Source organism: Typopeltis vanoorti, chromosome 25, assembly GCF_054136105.1.
Source record: "Typopeltis vanoorti isolate ZY-2024b chromosome 25, IOZ_Tvanoo_1.0, whole genome shotgun sequence".
In the NCBI taxonomy this organism is placed as follows: Eukaryota; Metazoa; Arthropoda; class Arachnida; order Uropygi; family Thelyphonidae; genus Typopeltis; species Typopeltis vanoorti.
Window position 1 is genome coordinate 62,214,510 of NC_143573.1, and position 15,731 is coordinate 62,230,240.

The 15,731-nt window shown below is 35.5% G+C and overlaps 1 long non-coding RNA gene across 1 annotated transcript in view; it reads left to right on the forward strand.

The window, feature by feature from the left end:
* The window catches only part of LOC150092786 (uncharacterized), an 84,507-nt gene that overhangs the window by 61,251 nt on the left and 7,525 nt on the right, over positions 1–15,731 (forward strand). Inside the window, exon 3 of the long non-coding RNA XR_016550527.1 lies at positions 7,825–7,871. This is a non-coding gene — a long non-coding RNA (uncharacterized LOC150092786). The remainder of the gene's footprint in view (positions 1–7,824; positions 7,872–15,731) is intronic.

A 15,731-nucleotide genomic window follows, 5' to 3' on the forward strand; every position in this document is an offset into this window, starting at 1 on the left:
TGGAGTGCCCTCCCATGATGAATTCTTGCACTTAAAAGTGTCACTTAATAATGTCTTTTTATTTAGCATTGTGTATTGTTACTGTTTGTGTCTATCTGTTGGTCCTGCTCATTCAATCTTTTAATACTTGGTAGCTGTGTGACTATGATTCATACATTATTCATACAATAAGTATAAATTCAAGGGGAAAAAAAGTTGATTTCAAGCTTGTGACAAATTGAGGAATCGAAAATGTATTGAATTAAAAATCAATTTTTAATTCAATACAGCATAGCTGTACAGCTTATGGGTTGGATGCTAACCTAATGAATTTAATTCAGTGTGACAGAATTATTATTATTACGGGCGACTCCAAGGAGTCCTTAGACTCATTGAGGGAGGCCATAAACATTATGTCCATCACAACTATTTGACATTCACACAGTATCTATCATACTTTGCCATGAACTCGTTCACTGTCACGGCACCCACAACAGACTCAGGCAGCTTATTCCACTCATTCACCACTCCAAAAGTAAAAAAACCAGCTCTAATGCCCTTACTAACCACACTCTTGTCCAGCTTCCATGGATGCCCCCTAGTCCTCCCACACCAGTCCTGTTCTCAAAAATATCCTCTGAATTAATCCTATAGAAACCTTTCAGCAATTCGAATGTCTCAATCATATCTCCCCTTTTCCGCCTATCAACCAATTTCTGCAACCCACAAATCTTCAACCTGTTTTCATAAGGTTCATTCCATAGACCTGCTATCATCTTGGTCACTCGCCTATGAATCCTCTCAACCTCCTCCCCATCAAGAAGAAACCTAGGTGACCAGATCTGGGTACAGTAATCTCGATGGGGTCTTATCAAGGCTCGATACAGAGGAACAATAACTTGCTTATCTCTGCTCGTCAAAGTATTCTTCAGCATCCAAATGATTTGATGAGCTGATTTAACCACTTTTGTGATTTGTCCCCTAAACTTCAACAGAACAGAACCCTGCAGCACACCACTAGTCACAGGCCAGCTTTTGGACTGTACTCCTGAGTAAACTACTCTCTGGTATCTCTCCATCAACCACCCTCCTATCCATCTCACCAACCCTATATCCATTCCCATATGTTGCAGTTTACGGATTAGACTTCCATGTTGTATCCTGTCAAAGGCCTTAGCCAGGTACAGCAGTATCACTGTAAATCCATTACCATTATCCAGTTCAGCCATCACTGTGTTATAAAACCTGAACAAGTTACTGAGGTATGATCTACCCTTCACAAAACCATGCTGTCCCCCATACAGTATCTCATTTTCATCAATCCATTCCTGTATTTTTTCCTTGACTACTTTCTCCAAGACCTTGATAATGACTCCTGATATGCTGATTGGTCGGTAATTTGCAACAGTTGTCTTGGATCCTCCTTTACGCAGTGGAACTATTTTCCTCGCATTCCACCCCTTCGGGACTAAACCAGACCCGAGACTCAGATTAAACAATAAAGTCAAGGGCACTGACAATTCTTTAGCTGCTTCACGTAAGACCCATGCTGATATACCATCTAATCCCACAGGTGTATTCACATTAAGGTTCTGTAATAGACTATTCACCTCCACTTCATTCACCACAATTCCCATATAAACTAATGGTTCCTTCGTTCCTTCAATGTCACCACCTGGACAGGGCTGCCCCGTGCAGTAGCATATTTTGCTGCCCCTTCTCCCCTATTTTTCGTATAGTTTATGCCAACTTTGCCACCCCAAAAAAACTTGTCGCCTTTTGCAAATGCACATCTTGCACCGTCGGTAGAGCCGGCTCTGCACGGATGATATACTCTTGCAAAGTGCTCACTTAGTAATTCCACTATATCGACTGATTCAGTGACCTCCCTACCATCGGCGTTCCTTAAAATCATTCTGCCGTGTACAGTTTTTCTTTTACTAGCAGCATATTGAAAGAACTGTTTGGGATTCTCTTTAGCTTGTATGACTAATTTCCTTTCATAATCCGTTTTTGCTTTTCTCACCACACTCGTTACCCTTCTGGCCTGCGCTTTATACCGTTCATGTGCCTGCAGATCACCTTTCTCTTTAAATTCCCTCCACAGTTGTTTCTTTTTTTGCAGCTCAAGCATAATGGTGTTATTCATCCATTTAACCTCTACTTGTTTTACTATTCGGACCCTAGATATACAATCAGCCATAACCTCCTGTAAATGCTCCTTGACCACATCCCATACCCTATCAACATCCAGCCCTTGCAGTTTTACATGCCATAGCACTGAACCAAGCAATCTCCTAAGCTTGTCATACTTGCCAGCATGGTAATTCCACATGTATCCTGTCTTAATCGGAAATTTCACACATTTAGCCACCTCCCAGGTCAAGACCCTATGATCACTCTCACCAATAGGTGGCAACATGGTCATATTCATTAGGTTAAATTCTCAGTCAAATTCTCAGACGCTATTACTAGGTCAAGCACTCTCGAACCCCTAGTATTTTCTATTACATGCTGTCTCAGTTGGTTATCCCCCAGTAAGTTCCTTCCTCACATGTGTCCTCTCCTCCTTATAATCAATGTTAGCATAGTTGAAATCCCCCATAATAATTACCCTCCTTGCACTCATTTCATCAATTTGCCTATGCATACTATCTCCACCATCTATTCCATCACCTGGTCTATAGCAGCACCCAACTGTACATTTTGTTCCGTTAGTCTCAATCTCACACAAAATAGCCTCAAATGAGCTCTTTTCACTATCCTGCAATACAACTTCTATTCTCCTTGGTTGCAGTTCATCAGCTAACATCAATAACAGTCCTCTCCCATTTTATTCTCTCTGTCCCTCCTGAGCACACTATACCCTACACATTCAATCCCACTAACTATATCATCTTCTGTCAGCCATGTTTCACTAATGCCAATAACCTGTGCCCAGGAAGAGCCAACCAAGGCCAAAAATTTTTCCTTCTTATATCAAGAAGTGAAGTTACAAAATCTATATAAAGGCAAAATCAATGTCCATGCATGTATACAGTCATCCATGGAAATAAATTTAAGACTATGAGTCTACTTCCACTGTATGATAGAAGCAATTTGAGAAGCACCATGATTCCAAATGAGGTATTGCATTAGGTCGTGCAGGAGGAATTGTGTGCAGTTTGTGATTTTGGAGAGTGAATTTCACGGATGCAAGGATTTGTATATTTTTTTATTTTATATTTTTATATTTTCTAGAAGAGTGCATTCTTTCAAATAAGTGAGTGAGAGAATAATCATAAAATGCTAAATATTGCCCACTTAGATCATTAAATTAAGTGAGATAATCAACACAACAGAGGGCAGTACCTCCTTACATGGTTTGCACCGCCCCTGTATCTCCTTACAAGGTGTAAGGAGGTAATGGGAGGGAGGGAGGTGTGTCCAAAAGGTGTTTCCAGTTTATAATGGCATTAATGTACATAGTTCATATACATGAATGCCAGAAGCATCTGGGATAAGGAGTTTTAAACCTTGTGAAATGAAATTTATATAGCTTCTAAGAAATAATTACCTGAACAGAATGTAATGGAAGGGACTTGAGGGCTCAAAAATGCTGGATCCAGTGATATTACCAGAGGACTTGTTAATTAGCCATATTGCCTCTGAATGGGGGGGGAGAGAGAGAGAGAGAGAGAGATCATGAAGTCTTGATTTGGTAGAAAATCAACGATGAGGAATTTTAAGAAAAGGTATCTGTGGAATTACAAATTACAAGTGATTATGACAAGTTGAAGAGCCAGCTTGGAGTAGTGTATGGAATTTAAGGGCTTTAAAGGAAGCAATGTCATATTGTATATCCACCCCTATATATACAGTATCATACCATATACTCAGGTAGGAGTTAGCTAGATGGGTAACATCATTAAGGCAGGAGCAATACAAAGCACATGCAAGAAGGTGACCAGTATAGTAAGCCTATAGTATTTTACGAAAGAGTTCTTTCGTAATGTGGCAAGTAAAAGGAAGAGCGACTATGGAAAGAATTGTGAGTGCCAGTGGTAGAGAGGTAACAGAAGCAGACAAAGATAAGTACTGAGAGTGGACTAAGGATAGATAATTTGGTTTCTCTTTTAGAGACCTAACATGGTACTCTGTGAAGCCTTCTGGTCTCCAGTAAGCAGGATAGTGGTCTCACACTTATTAAAATTGTCTTCCAGCTTTGTTTATGTATTACTTTCAAGAATTTTATTTCATATTGTGTATATACCTAATACTGATTGATCCAACCAGAGGAATTAAATCCAGTCAAAACAGGATCACTAAATCGATGTGTCATTTGTCTCCTAGAAAACTATATTCATTCAGTAACTAAACCCTTGGACAACCAACCTGAAAATCAATTTCCCAGTGCAATCAGATAATTGTGATATATATATATATATATATATATATATATATATATATATATATATATATATATATATATTAAAAAAATATACCTAATATTTTATTGCAGAAACTATTTTATTTGCTTTGTCCATCCCTAAAAAGATACCAAGAATATAACTTCTTGGCATCTTGAATTTATTGTATAACTAAGTGGAAAAACTTTCAACATTTGTCCATCCCTCTTTTTTGTTTGAAGTTATTCTAGGACTCGATGGATGGATGTTATTTAACTCTGATATTTGCAAAGGATGGATATCATTACAAAAAAAAATCAAGCTCATCATATTTTGTTTCATTCAGACTCTTTTTAAGGGCATGGGGGGGGGGGGAGAGGCATCAAACCATCCTTTAGTTTCTGTTTGATGACTTTTAGGGATATAATTACATATTCACACACTCACTAATTTTTTATAAAAGCACCAGTACCATGATAATCTCTGAACAAAGTAAATTTCTTGGAGACATGTTAGAAGAACTTGGGGGGAAAAAAAAGAAAGAAAGAAACTGTCATATTTAATATAGAGCATACATTGCAGGGAATAATTTTTGTTTAAGCAGTCCCTAGATTCATGACATCAAGGCTGATTGACAAAACATTTAAAATATATATATAATGTACAGGGTGTTCGGGATAAATTTGACATATTTATAATTAATTATATTTTTCCGTAAGTTACATGTATTAACACACACTTCTCTTCATTTAAAAGTTTGGACCCTTCTTCATTCATATACAAGATGTCAGAAAGGATGGATAGCTGGAACCCACCTGAATCATGGAAGAGAATAACTTGTATCATGATGATTCGTGCCCGCCATCAAAATAAGGATATTACGACTGCTGCCCAATGCTCCCTGAATACAGTAAAAACAATCAGGCATGAACTAGAGACTTGCAATGGTGACTACGAGGATGTAGCAAGAAGAAAGATCCCTAGCAGACGATCTGATTGCGTTCGTACAGCAGAATTCCTCGCAAATCTGCAGGAACAGGTGTTGAAGAACCCTGGCATTGGAATTCGGGCTTTGTTCGTGGAGTTGCTAACTGTAGTCAAGCCCTGGATAACAAGGGTAGCCAATGGTAGGCCGTATGTATGGCAGCAGGATTCGGCCCCTTGCCACACCTCTGGGAAAAGTCAAAAATGGTTGTCTGAAAATTTCTACGACTTCACCAGTCGAAATGTTTGGCCTCCAAACTCCCCAGACCTTAACCCCATGGATTATTTTGTATGGGGCGCAGTTGAAAAAGACACCAATCGCACTTCCAGTAATACAAAAGCCCAGTTAATGGATAAAATTAAAACAGTTTTTGCGGCCCTTCCCAGGGAGACTGTAGCATCAGCTTGTTCGCGGTTCCGAAGCAGAATTGAAGCTGTGATCGATGCTAATGGTGGTTATTTTGAGTAAATCTTGTTGATAGTATTGTAATTAACTCTGCCTGTAATGTTTTTTTGTCAATTCATTAAATTTAATAGATACAAAGAAGATTTTCTTTTTCCTTACGAAACTGTCAAATTTATCCCGAACACCCTGTATATTATATGCTATAATTGGATACATTTATTGACAAAACAATTCAGAATCATAATAATATACTTCCTCTTTAGTAGGGTGGATTTAATTCACCCCACTGAAGAGAAAGTATTTAAGATCACTATTAAAATGTGGCATTTTATTTTTCATTTCAACGTCATTTGATTATAATGAAAATAATAAACTAAACAGAATCACATCCATAGTGCCATAAACAGCTCTATGTTCATTTGTTGTGTTAATGAACATTGTCATAATACAAGAATGCTGTTATGAAATGCACTTTTTTTTTATGTAGCATAGAGCATAGCTCTCATGTTTGCCTGAGAGCTATGCTACACATTTTCACTGCCTTTCTCTCGTTCTAGTTTCTGCTATAGCCTTCACTTCTCTTCAGTTTTTTCCCCCAATTATGTTTAGTTTTATTACATTTATTGGCATTTTCAGGGCACTAAAAATGCACAAGATGTTCTCAACCAAGATATAGCAAAATAACCTAGCGGCAAGGAAATAACTTGCATGAGTTTGAAAAGTCATGCAGTTGTTTCTGAGAGGCAGCCTTGTGTGTTTCCTGAGTATTTTCCTTGTGTGTTTCCTGATGAAAATTTATGAAAGATAGCTGCTAATTCTTTATCAGGATGAGACCACTTGCTCAGTCATTCTCTAGGATTTTGGGGTAGTTATGCAGCTTCCAGTGAGAATTTGTGTGAGTTAAATTAGAATCCTCATTATCATTTGCATGTAAATGTGAAAATTCTTTAACTGAAGAGAATTACTTATGGGTAGACTGTACGGTGGCTGAGTTATCTAATGAATCAATAAAAAGGTGATTTTATGGAGGATAAAGGTTTCATGATTGAAAGTGACAAATTGCTTTCAATCCTGGAAAACACACACACAGTTCTTTGGAACAGCCTTTCTCAAGCCATTTTTCCCAATGAATACAATCCTCATCTTTTCAAGAGACACATGAACACATTCCTTCTTTCTTCCTGACGATTTATCCACACATGGCACACCACTGTATAATAGGTTTTGTGAACTGGGGAGGATCGTGGCTGATCATTATTCATAGTTGTGTTCCATTGTATGAAAAATACTGAAATCACAAAAACTTGATTATCATCTCCTAACAATATATATGTATATAAACAATTCATAGAACCAAAGAAATATTCTGTTATAGTGAATTTCCTTTTTAAAAAAAAAGCACATGCAGTTCTAATGCTGTAATTAGTATTTATTTTTTTACCTATTCAAGTTTTCCATAGATAACATCAAAATCCCTTAACTCATCTACATTTTATTTTTTTTATTTTTTATGATAATCCCAGCTATTCTAGAGACCAAACATAGTTTCATCTGCTATATAGTAAGATATGATGGACCCATGTTTTTAGTCTTGATTTCTCCATGACTGCAGATCACAGTGATGCTACCTTTCTCTATCCTAAGCGAGTCTCGTCCATTTCCCTCCTATTGACTAGGGAATTGATTAGAGAATCCTCCCATCTCTCAGGTGATCTGCCAGGTTTTCATTTTATGTATCTGGGATACCAGTCTGTTATTCTCAAAGCCCATCTATTGTCTTTAATGCGTGCTATATGTCCTGCTCACCTTTTTTAATTTTTATTTATTTATTTATTTTTATACATACATAGCACCTACCACGTCTTTAAATCCAAATTTTTTTCCTTATTTCAGTGTGTCTTATATGAACTTTCCTGCTTATATTACCCTCTTCTTTCTACTGACCTTTGGGTTGTTATCTGTGAGAAAGATAGTTCAGTAAGATTACATTATGTTATATGATTGTATTAATTATGCAAGTTGTAAAAGTTATCAGTGCTATATTTGATGTTTTATATATATATGTAGGTGGACGGTCATCCCAGTTAGCATTATCACCAAGTCGACGTGGAAATGTAAGTGATATTATTATTATTCAGCAGCCTCCGTGCATTTTACTAATATTCTATATATTCAAGGCATGAATGATTGGCTGTAGAAAACTAAATAAAGCAATAATATTGACAGTCTATAAGGAACAGACTTAATTAGTCTGATCATACAGCATATAGTGTCAGCACACATTTTGTAAATGATTATACACAATTATGAATCATATGCAAATTGTGAGGTGATGTTAAAGTTGGAAAACCTTAAAGGTAAATAAATATTAGTTTCAGATTGTTGATTAGATTGTCCATGCTTGTCATACACCCTCTGTCCAAAAAGAAACCGAACTTTTGATAGAAAATAAAACACAGGCCAATTATAATTATTCAAATCATTTATTTCAATCAATATACTCTCCCTCAGCTTCGATACAGCATTTGGCATGGTCAGTTAATTCGTTAAATGAGTTTTTTATATCAGTTTTTGGGATACTGTTGAGGGTCATAGTTACTGCCGCTTGAACGTTTTCATTAGTGTCGTATCGCTTTCCTTTCATCGGCAAATGAAGTCGGGGGGAAAGAAAGAAGTCACAGGGTAGTAAATCATGTAAATGCGTCGAGTGATTCAAATCACAAACTTGGTTTTTGCTCAAAAACTGTCTCACAATGTTCGAACGATGAGATGGTGCATTATCGTGCAAAAGTGACCAGCTGCTTGCATCACGATATTCATGCCGTACGCGATGAATTCTCGCTATCAATCGCTTCAAAACTTCGAGATAAAACTCACCATTGACCGTTCAGCCAGACGGAACGAATTCTTTGTGGATAATGCCCTTGGAATCGTAGAAACAAATCAGCATTGTCTTTACATTGTCTTTGACATTAAAATGTCACTTGGATTTCTCCAAGTGACATTTTTTTCAGATGCCCTTCTTCTGGTGGTCTCCACTCAGCACTCTGTTGCTTTGTTTCAGGCTCATACTCAAAACACCATGCTTTGTCACCAGTAACAATTGTTTCAAGGAAGTTTGAGTTCTTACAAGTGGTTTTAATGAGGTCCTTGCAGGCTCAAACTCTCAATCAAAATGTTGTACACAATTGATTTTGGAATCCCCAATTCATCTTCAATCAATCTCATGGACGATTTCGGGTTTTCTTTCATGAAATCATGCACTTATTGGATGTTAACTTCACTCAGTCCAGTTTTTGGAAGGCCTGGCTTTTCATTGTCCTCAAGCGTCTCGCACCCACTTTGAAATTGCTTAAACCACTCGTAAACTGGAGTACGGGATAAGCATTCATCACCATATGCTTTTTGAAGCATTTGATGCATTTCAGTAAAACTTTTACCAAGTTTAATACAAAAGTCAATCGCAGCTCTGTTTGAAACTCATTTTCTGACCGTTCATCAAAACACTGTCACTCTTGGCACTATAACTCAGCTTCTAATGAAACAAATGTCATAAACAGTTGACACAACACTAATGAAGGTTGCCGATTTCAATAACAAAAAGATACAACAGGTGGTGCCACTAGTTCTGTTTTCTAAAAGTTCGGTTTCTTTTTGGACAGAATTTGTAAATTAAATGATGAGATGCTTGAACAAATTACAATCGCATTGCATTATCATGACAACCCTACTCTGGTGGGATATTCCAATACCATTGTGCTATCCAAATAAATGCTCTTCCCAACATACACAATTAGCACTAGGAATTTTATGATTTATAAAATGCTCATTCTCTTAGACACTTTCTGAAATTCTTTGTGTTTATTTTACTGTATATTTTAGTCATGCTTATGATTTTCTTTATTATATGTATATTAATAACATTAATAGCATTTACTATGAATGATCTGAGACAGTGTAAATTTTGAATGTAGGGGTTTAATATAGGTTGTATATTATTCATTTTTATTTTATTTTTGTGTTATATTCTAGTTCTTCATGTTGTACCCCAAATAAAATGCTGGTGTGACATGCTGAAATAGAATGCAATATAAAAATGAAATGACGAATAATTGAAAACCAGGAAAATGAATGGTGTCTATTTAAAGTTAGAAAAAGATATATTAATTGGTTTTTTGTTATGACATTTTCAGGAGAGGACTTGGAGTAGAGATTTTAAATTTCTCTCCACTGAAGTGAAGAACAGAGATAATGAAAATGTATGCTTTGTAAAACAGAATAATGAAATAAATGCTGTCAAGAAAGATTTAGTTTATATGATGGCTACATCACCTAAGGCTGTGAAACTAGTATTTTATGTCTATTAATTCATTTGTTCTTCTAGCCACTTTGTCTTTCTTGCAGGAGAGAAAGTTCTACTATCTCATGATACTGTTTAACTTGCCTTTGGCTTAGAAAGCTCATGTAGCAAACGTTCTTCACATTTAAATGAGATACAAACCCAGGTTCTTCCAATCAGAAAGCAAATTGTGACAGTTATTTGAAACTTAACAAAAACTAAACTGCATGAATTTAGATAAGTTAAGAAAGATGAAAATGTGTAAATAAACAAAGAAGAAGCATAAAACAAACCTGAGTTATTTAGCTGGTGAATTAATGATTGGCTATGAAGGAATATTCTTAGGCAGTGGAATGCAAGAAAAGTGAATCAATAATAATTAGACACGAGAAATGAGTCTTTTTCTACTAATGCTTTCTCAATCATCAAGGTGCATTGAGAAAGTATTATTATATTAGGATACTAATCTACCATTATCCTATTAGTCACATAGCTTTCAAAAGAAAAATAAGCTATGTGAGCACTAGGATAAGGCAGCAGCATCATGATGCTGCCTTATCATGATGCATTGAAGAGAATGAAAGATTGGGTAATGCAGTTGAAAGATTGATTGGTTTGGAAATTTTCACAGATGCTGGAGTTGAGAAATATGTATGACCTCTTTTGGTAGAAAAGAGAATGTTTATAAAATTGTCTAACTTTTAGGCAATTTTATAAAATATAAAATGTATTATATTTATATGTATTATATAAATATAATGCACATTTAACTATATATAGCCCACACATGCAAGAGTCTTCTAAGTTGACAGCATGCTATTGAATGAACCAAAAAGCTTTAAGAATAGTCTGGAGAGAATGCCATCACATAGTGACTATTACAGTCTCCCAATTTGAATCTTGTTAGACATTTAGTAAGATATTCTAGATAAGATAGTAGAAGCAGTAATATTGCTTCTGTTGTCCTAAACTGTCTACCCTAACCATTCATTTGAGAGAGTAGTCCAGAATATATTGGATGTACTGCAAGAACTTTTGAACTTTGACCTACCATATAGAAACAGTCTTAAGGATTACAGCTTGGCTCACTTTAATTGCCATTATGTTTTGTGTATTGTTGTTTTCTAAGTGTGACATTTCAAAATGAGCTAAGCATCATGTTTATTTTATTTATATCTGTAAAAATCACAGCATATATTGTAGTGGGTGAATGAGTGGTGGAGACAGAGAGTTGTAGAGTAGATGCCTCCCTCGATGAGTCTTTGGACTCCCTGGAGGTGTCACTTAGTAATAATAATAATATATTCATTTGGGTGTGAAAACCCTTTATCAATGCTTTACCACTGAAGGTGAGTTAGCTAGTCTCATACAGAGGTGAAAAGATTTTTTTTCCAGAAAGTCTAGTTTTTCATCATGCAACCAGGAAACTTTAGATGGAAGATGCACTTCATTGCCCAGTGTGAAACCACTGCCCCACTTATTGGAGGCCTGAAATAGTTTGAGAAAAATTCCATGTTTGGTCTCTAGAGTATGTTTTCTGGACTGTAAAAAAATAAATAAAATAATAAAAAATTATTAAAAAATTACTTGGTCTGTCCAAAACTTGATTTAGGAAAACATATGCAACTTACACACAGTATATATTTAAGCATAATGCCAACAGGCGCTATACTTACAAGTAATATTTACAAACACCTGCAACTTACACAAAGTGCATATATTTAGACATAACACCAACAGGTGTTATACTTGCAAACAAAGCAATACTTACAAATCAACAGGTTGTTGGCTTTGTAAGTATTACTGATTATTATTATTAGCGGGAGTTTGTCTTTCTGTGTTGTATAGTGTATCTTATAAGTACTTATTACCAGTTGTTAAACAATTTAATGTATTGATTATTTTGTATGCAAATTAATGTATTGTAAAAAAATATATTTGAAAGTTAGCAGTGGCTAATGCCTCAGAAGACTTTTGAAGTTAAATAAAAGTATTAATTAAAGGAGAAAGAAAGAGGTGTCTTACCTTAGATTTTGTGATTCGTGTTTGTTGATAAAAGGAAAGACTGAGTGAGGGATAGGTTACTGGATTAAGTGGAAGGGGGAAATTGAAGGGACAGAAAGAGGCATTGGCAAAATTAGGAGGGAGAGAAGGGAGAATGGATATAAAGAGTTAGGCTAGAATTGAGGGGAAGGATGTTAATGAATAATGTGTGTGTGTGTGTATGTGTGTAGTATAGTGTAGTGTCATCAGACCTGGAGTTAAATTGATAAAGAGGCTAGGTTATTGCATATTCTCTTTCCCTGTAACTTGATAACTGGGGAGAGAATGGATTTCAACCTATCTTCAAAACTGTAGCCTCTGTTAAACACTACCTAACTTAGTATCCTCTCTCTTCTAGTTACTAAATTACGGTTCCATGAAAATTTATCGAAAAAACAGTTAATCGAAAGGCAATTCATCAAATGAACAATTCATTGAATGACAGTTCATCGAAAAAAACAATTCACTGAAATTTTTAACTAAAATTTCATTAAATTGATCCAGCCAAGTGGAATTGCTAATATCATTTCGAAACTTTTTTTCAAAAATGTTATGATAAAAGTGATCCATTTAGCTGAACTGTTCGGACAGTTTCTTGTACTGACAACTTCTACTAATTCCACTAAGTCAGAGAGTTATTGTAATACATAATTTGGACACATTAATTCTTTGTTGCCCTAAATATAGCTGAACTGAAAACTGTAACGGTTCGACATTTTTTTGTAAAAGTTTCAAATAGTGAATCAAATAGCAATTATTATGGGATGAATAAAATTCATCCCATAATAATTGCTGTATTGAAGTCGCATATTACTACTAGTAACAATAATAATAATGGAGCCTGCGTAGGCTGGGGTTTTCCTCCCAGAAACAGGCAAATCAGTCCCATGAACAAACATGAAACAGTTATCGGACAAGAAAATAAGACAATAAGAAACCATATTGTTCTATAATTATTCCCTAAATTCCATTGAGGATCACTTTTATCTTAACATTTTCAAAATGTTAAAATTTTCGGGGAATTTGTTTTTTTCTATGAATTGCATTTTCGACAAATTGTCGTTCAATGAACTCTCCAGATACCCTAAATTACAGAGAACATGTGACCCAACTCCTATTTATTGTTGGCTGTGATGACACTATGAAAGAATATAGAACACTTTTTTAACATATACTTCTCCTCCTATTTCTCCTAATTTTGTCTATGCCTATTTCTTCAGTTAATGTACACAGTATACCCATGAAGTATCAAGATTGATTTTTTACAGGATAGCCCTTTTAATAAAAGTAACAAACATGCATATAGTTTTGACATATACCCTCAGTGGTGTACAGGATATTATGATAGTACTACATGAATAAGTTATATCATTACTAATTATCTCATATATTCATTATATGAGATAATTATGATATATATTATTACTAATTATCAAATTCCAATATTATCAGATATTATATTTCTGTTTTCTAAGGCACATTGTTTACTGTATCAATCCACCTAAATCTTGTTTTTTCTCTGAGTCTCTTTCCTAAATTCCTGGCAAAGAATGCTTTTTTGCTAACTAACATATTCCTAAATGGTAACAATGCCAAGTTCTTTCCTTATATCCTCATTTTTCATAATATGATACTGCCATGGATACCATATGTTCACTCCCTTAATCTTTCTCAGAACTCTCATATCTGAGGTCTCCAGTCTTTGATCGAGTGTTTTATTTCTAACCCATTTCTCTGATACTTAAGTTAAAACTAGTTTGAACACTGTCTTGTATATAGCTAATTTAGTGTTTGACTAATTTCTCTCTTATTCCATATAAATTTATTCATTTGGCTTCCTACCAAATCATACCATACCAGCTTTGCTAATTCTGCTGTTTATTTCTATATTTAATTTGCCATCTGCACTAAAAATTGTGCCTAATTCTAAAATGTTTTGCTTATTCTATACATACATTTAGGATGCAGTTGATGTTTTCAATGTTTCTGCCTGTTTTCATTGTATTTGTCTTTTTTTTTAATGATTTTCATACCAAATTTATCACAGCAGTTATTCAGTTTAGTCAGGGAATCTTGTAGGCCTGTATTCACTGTATTTAGAAATATAATATCATCTGCATAAAGCAAAGAGTTTTAAAATTAATACCGCTTTCCTTCATAGTGTGATCTATAGAGAACAGTGGTCCCAAACCGGCAGGCCGCATATGGCCTACGGTGCAATTCAATGCAGCTCATGGTCTCCTAGAAAATCTACCTCTCTATATAAAAATCTATTTTTATATACGTTTGACAGTGTCTACTTTTAGTAACCCTGTGTGAATAAATGAAAAGGGTCTGTATTAAATTTCCTTCAAATTCCTCCCAGCTATGGAAATAGACACTGATGGTCACTGATGTCATTTAAAGGAACCTGTTGGCATTTCAGTATCAGTTTCCACCTAAATGTTATGGAGATCAGAGAACTGCAAGAAACAACCAACTTTGGGACCTGCTGAATGAAAGCAAGCATAAGCACGAATTCATCCGAATTAGTAGTACCCTATTCCTGCTGCTTTTATTCAGTACCCATTGAGACATATTCCAGATAAATTTTGCAAAGTGTTCGAGTTCTTTCCTATTATCATGTGTCTTGGTGTAGGTGATTTGTTACTTTTATCAGTTAATTCTGAAGTGTATCTGGCGATAAAGTGATTATAGATTGTGGTAATTAGAGTTCAATATTTTGAGTCCAACACGAAGTGAGTATCATTCTGCATGCAAATGAGATATTTTGGTAAATAATAGATGATATTTCTGGCTGTATGAAATTGAAATTCACAGTCAAGCATATTCAGCACTACCTGATATGTCTAAGAACCTAAAGAGATTTGCAAGCCATGTTCTCCATATCCCGTTGTTTTCGCCAGGGAACCAGGGCGAACAACGAAAAGTCAGCTACTGGAACAAATCTGAAAACAAACCCCAACTCAACATCACCAGAGCTAAAGATCGGTACTATCAACGTAAGAAGCCTGAATGGCAAAGAAATGGAGCTAGCTGAGGAATTAGATGAGTACCAGATCGACATAATAGGGGTGACTGAAACAAAAAAGACCAAAACTGGTGAGATCTTTCTGAGCAATAAATACAAAATGTTATATTCAGGCAATGACAATCAAGGAAAAGAAGGAGTAGCCATAGTATTCAACACAAAATACGAGGCTAATCTTCTTGAATGGCAGTCAGTCTCAAGTAGAGTAATATGGGCAAATATGAGAATGGGGAACTGGACAATGAGACTTATTTGTGCCTATGGTCCCACAGAAGATTCTACTAAGGTAGAAGTGGAGGAATTTTTTGACGCTTTAGAAAAAGCAACTGACACAATGAAAAAGGAAAAGTTGGTCCTTGTTGGGGATCTAAATAGCAGAGTAGGAAATGATTGTGAGACATACAAAAATATTTTGGGAAAATTTGGAGAAAAGAGCAAAGCTAATAATAATGGCAAATATCTGTTGGATTTCTGCTCAGGACATGGACTGATTATTACTAACACCATGTTCCAACATAAAAATGTGCACAAATTCACATGGAGAGAAGAGGCTAGGAATAA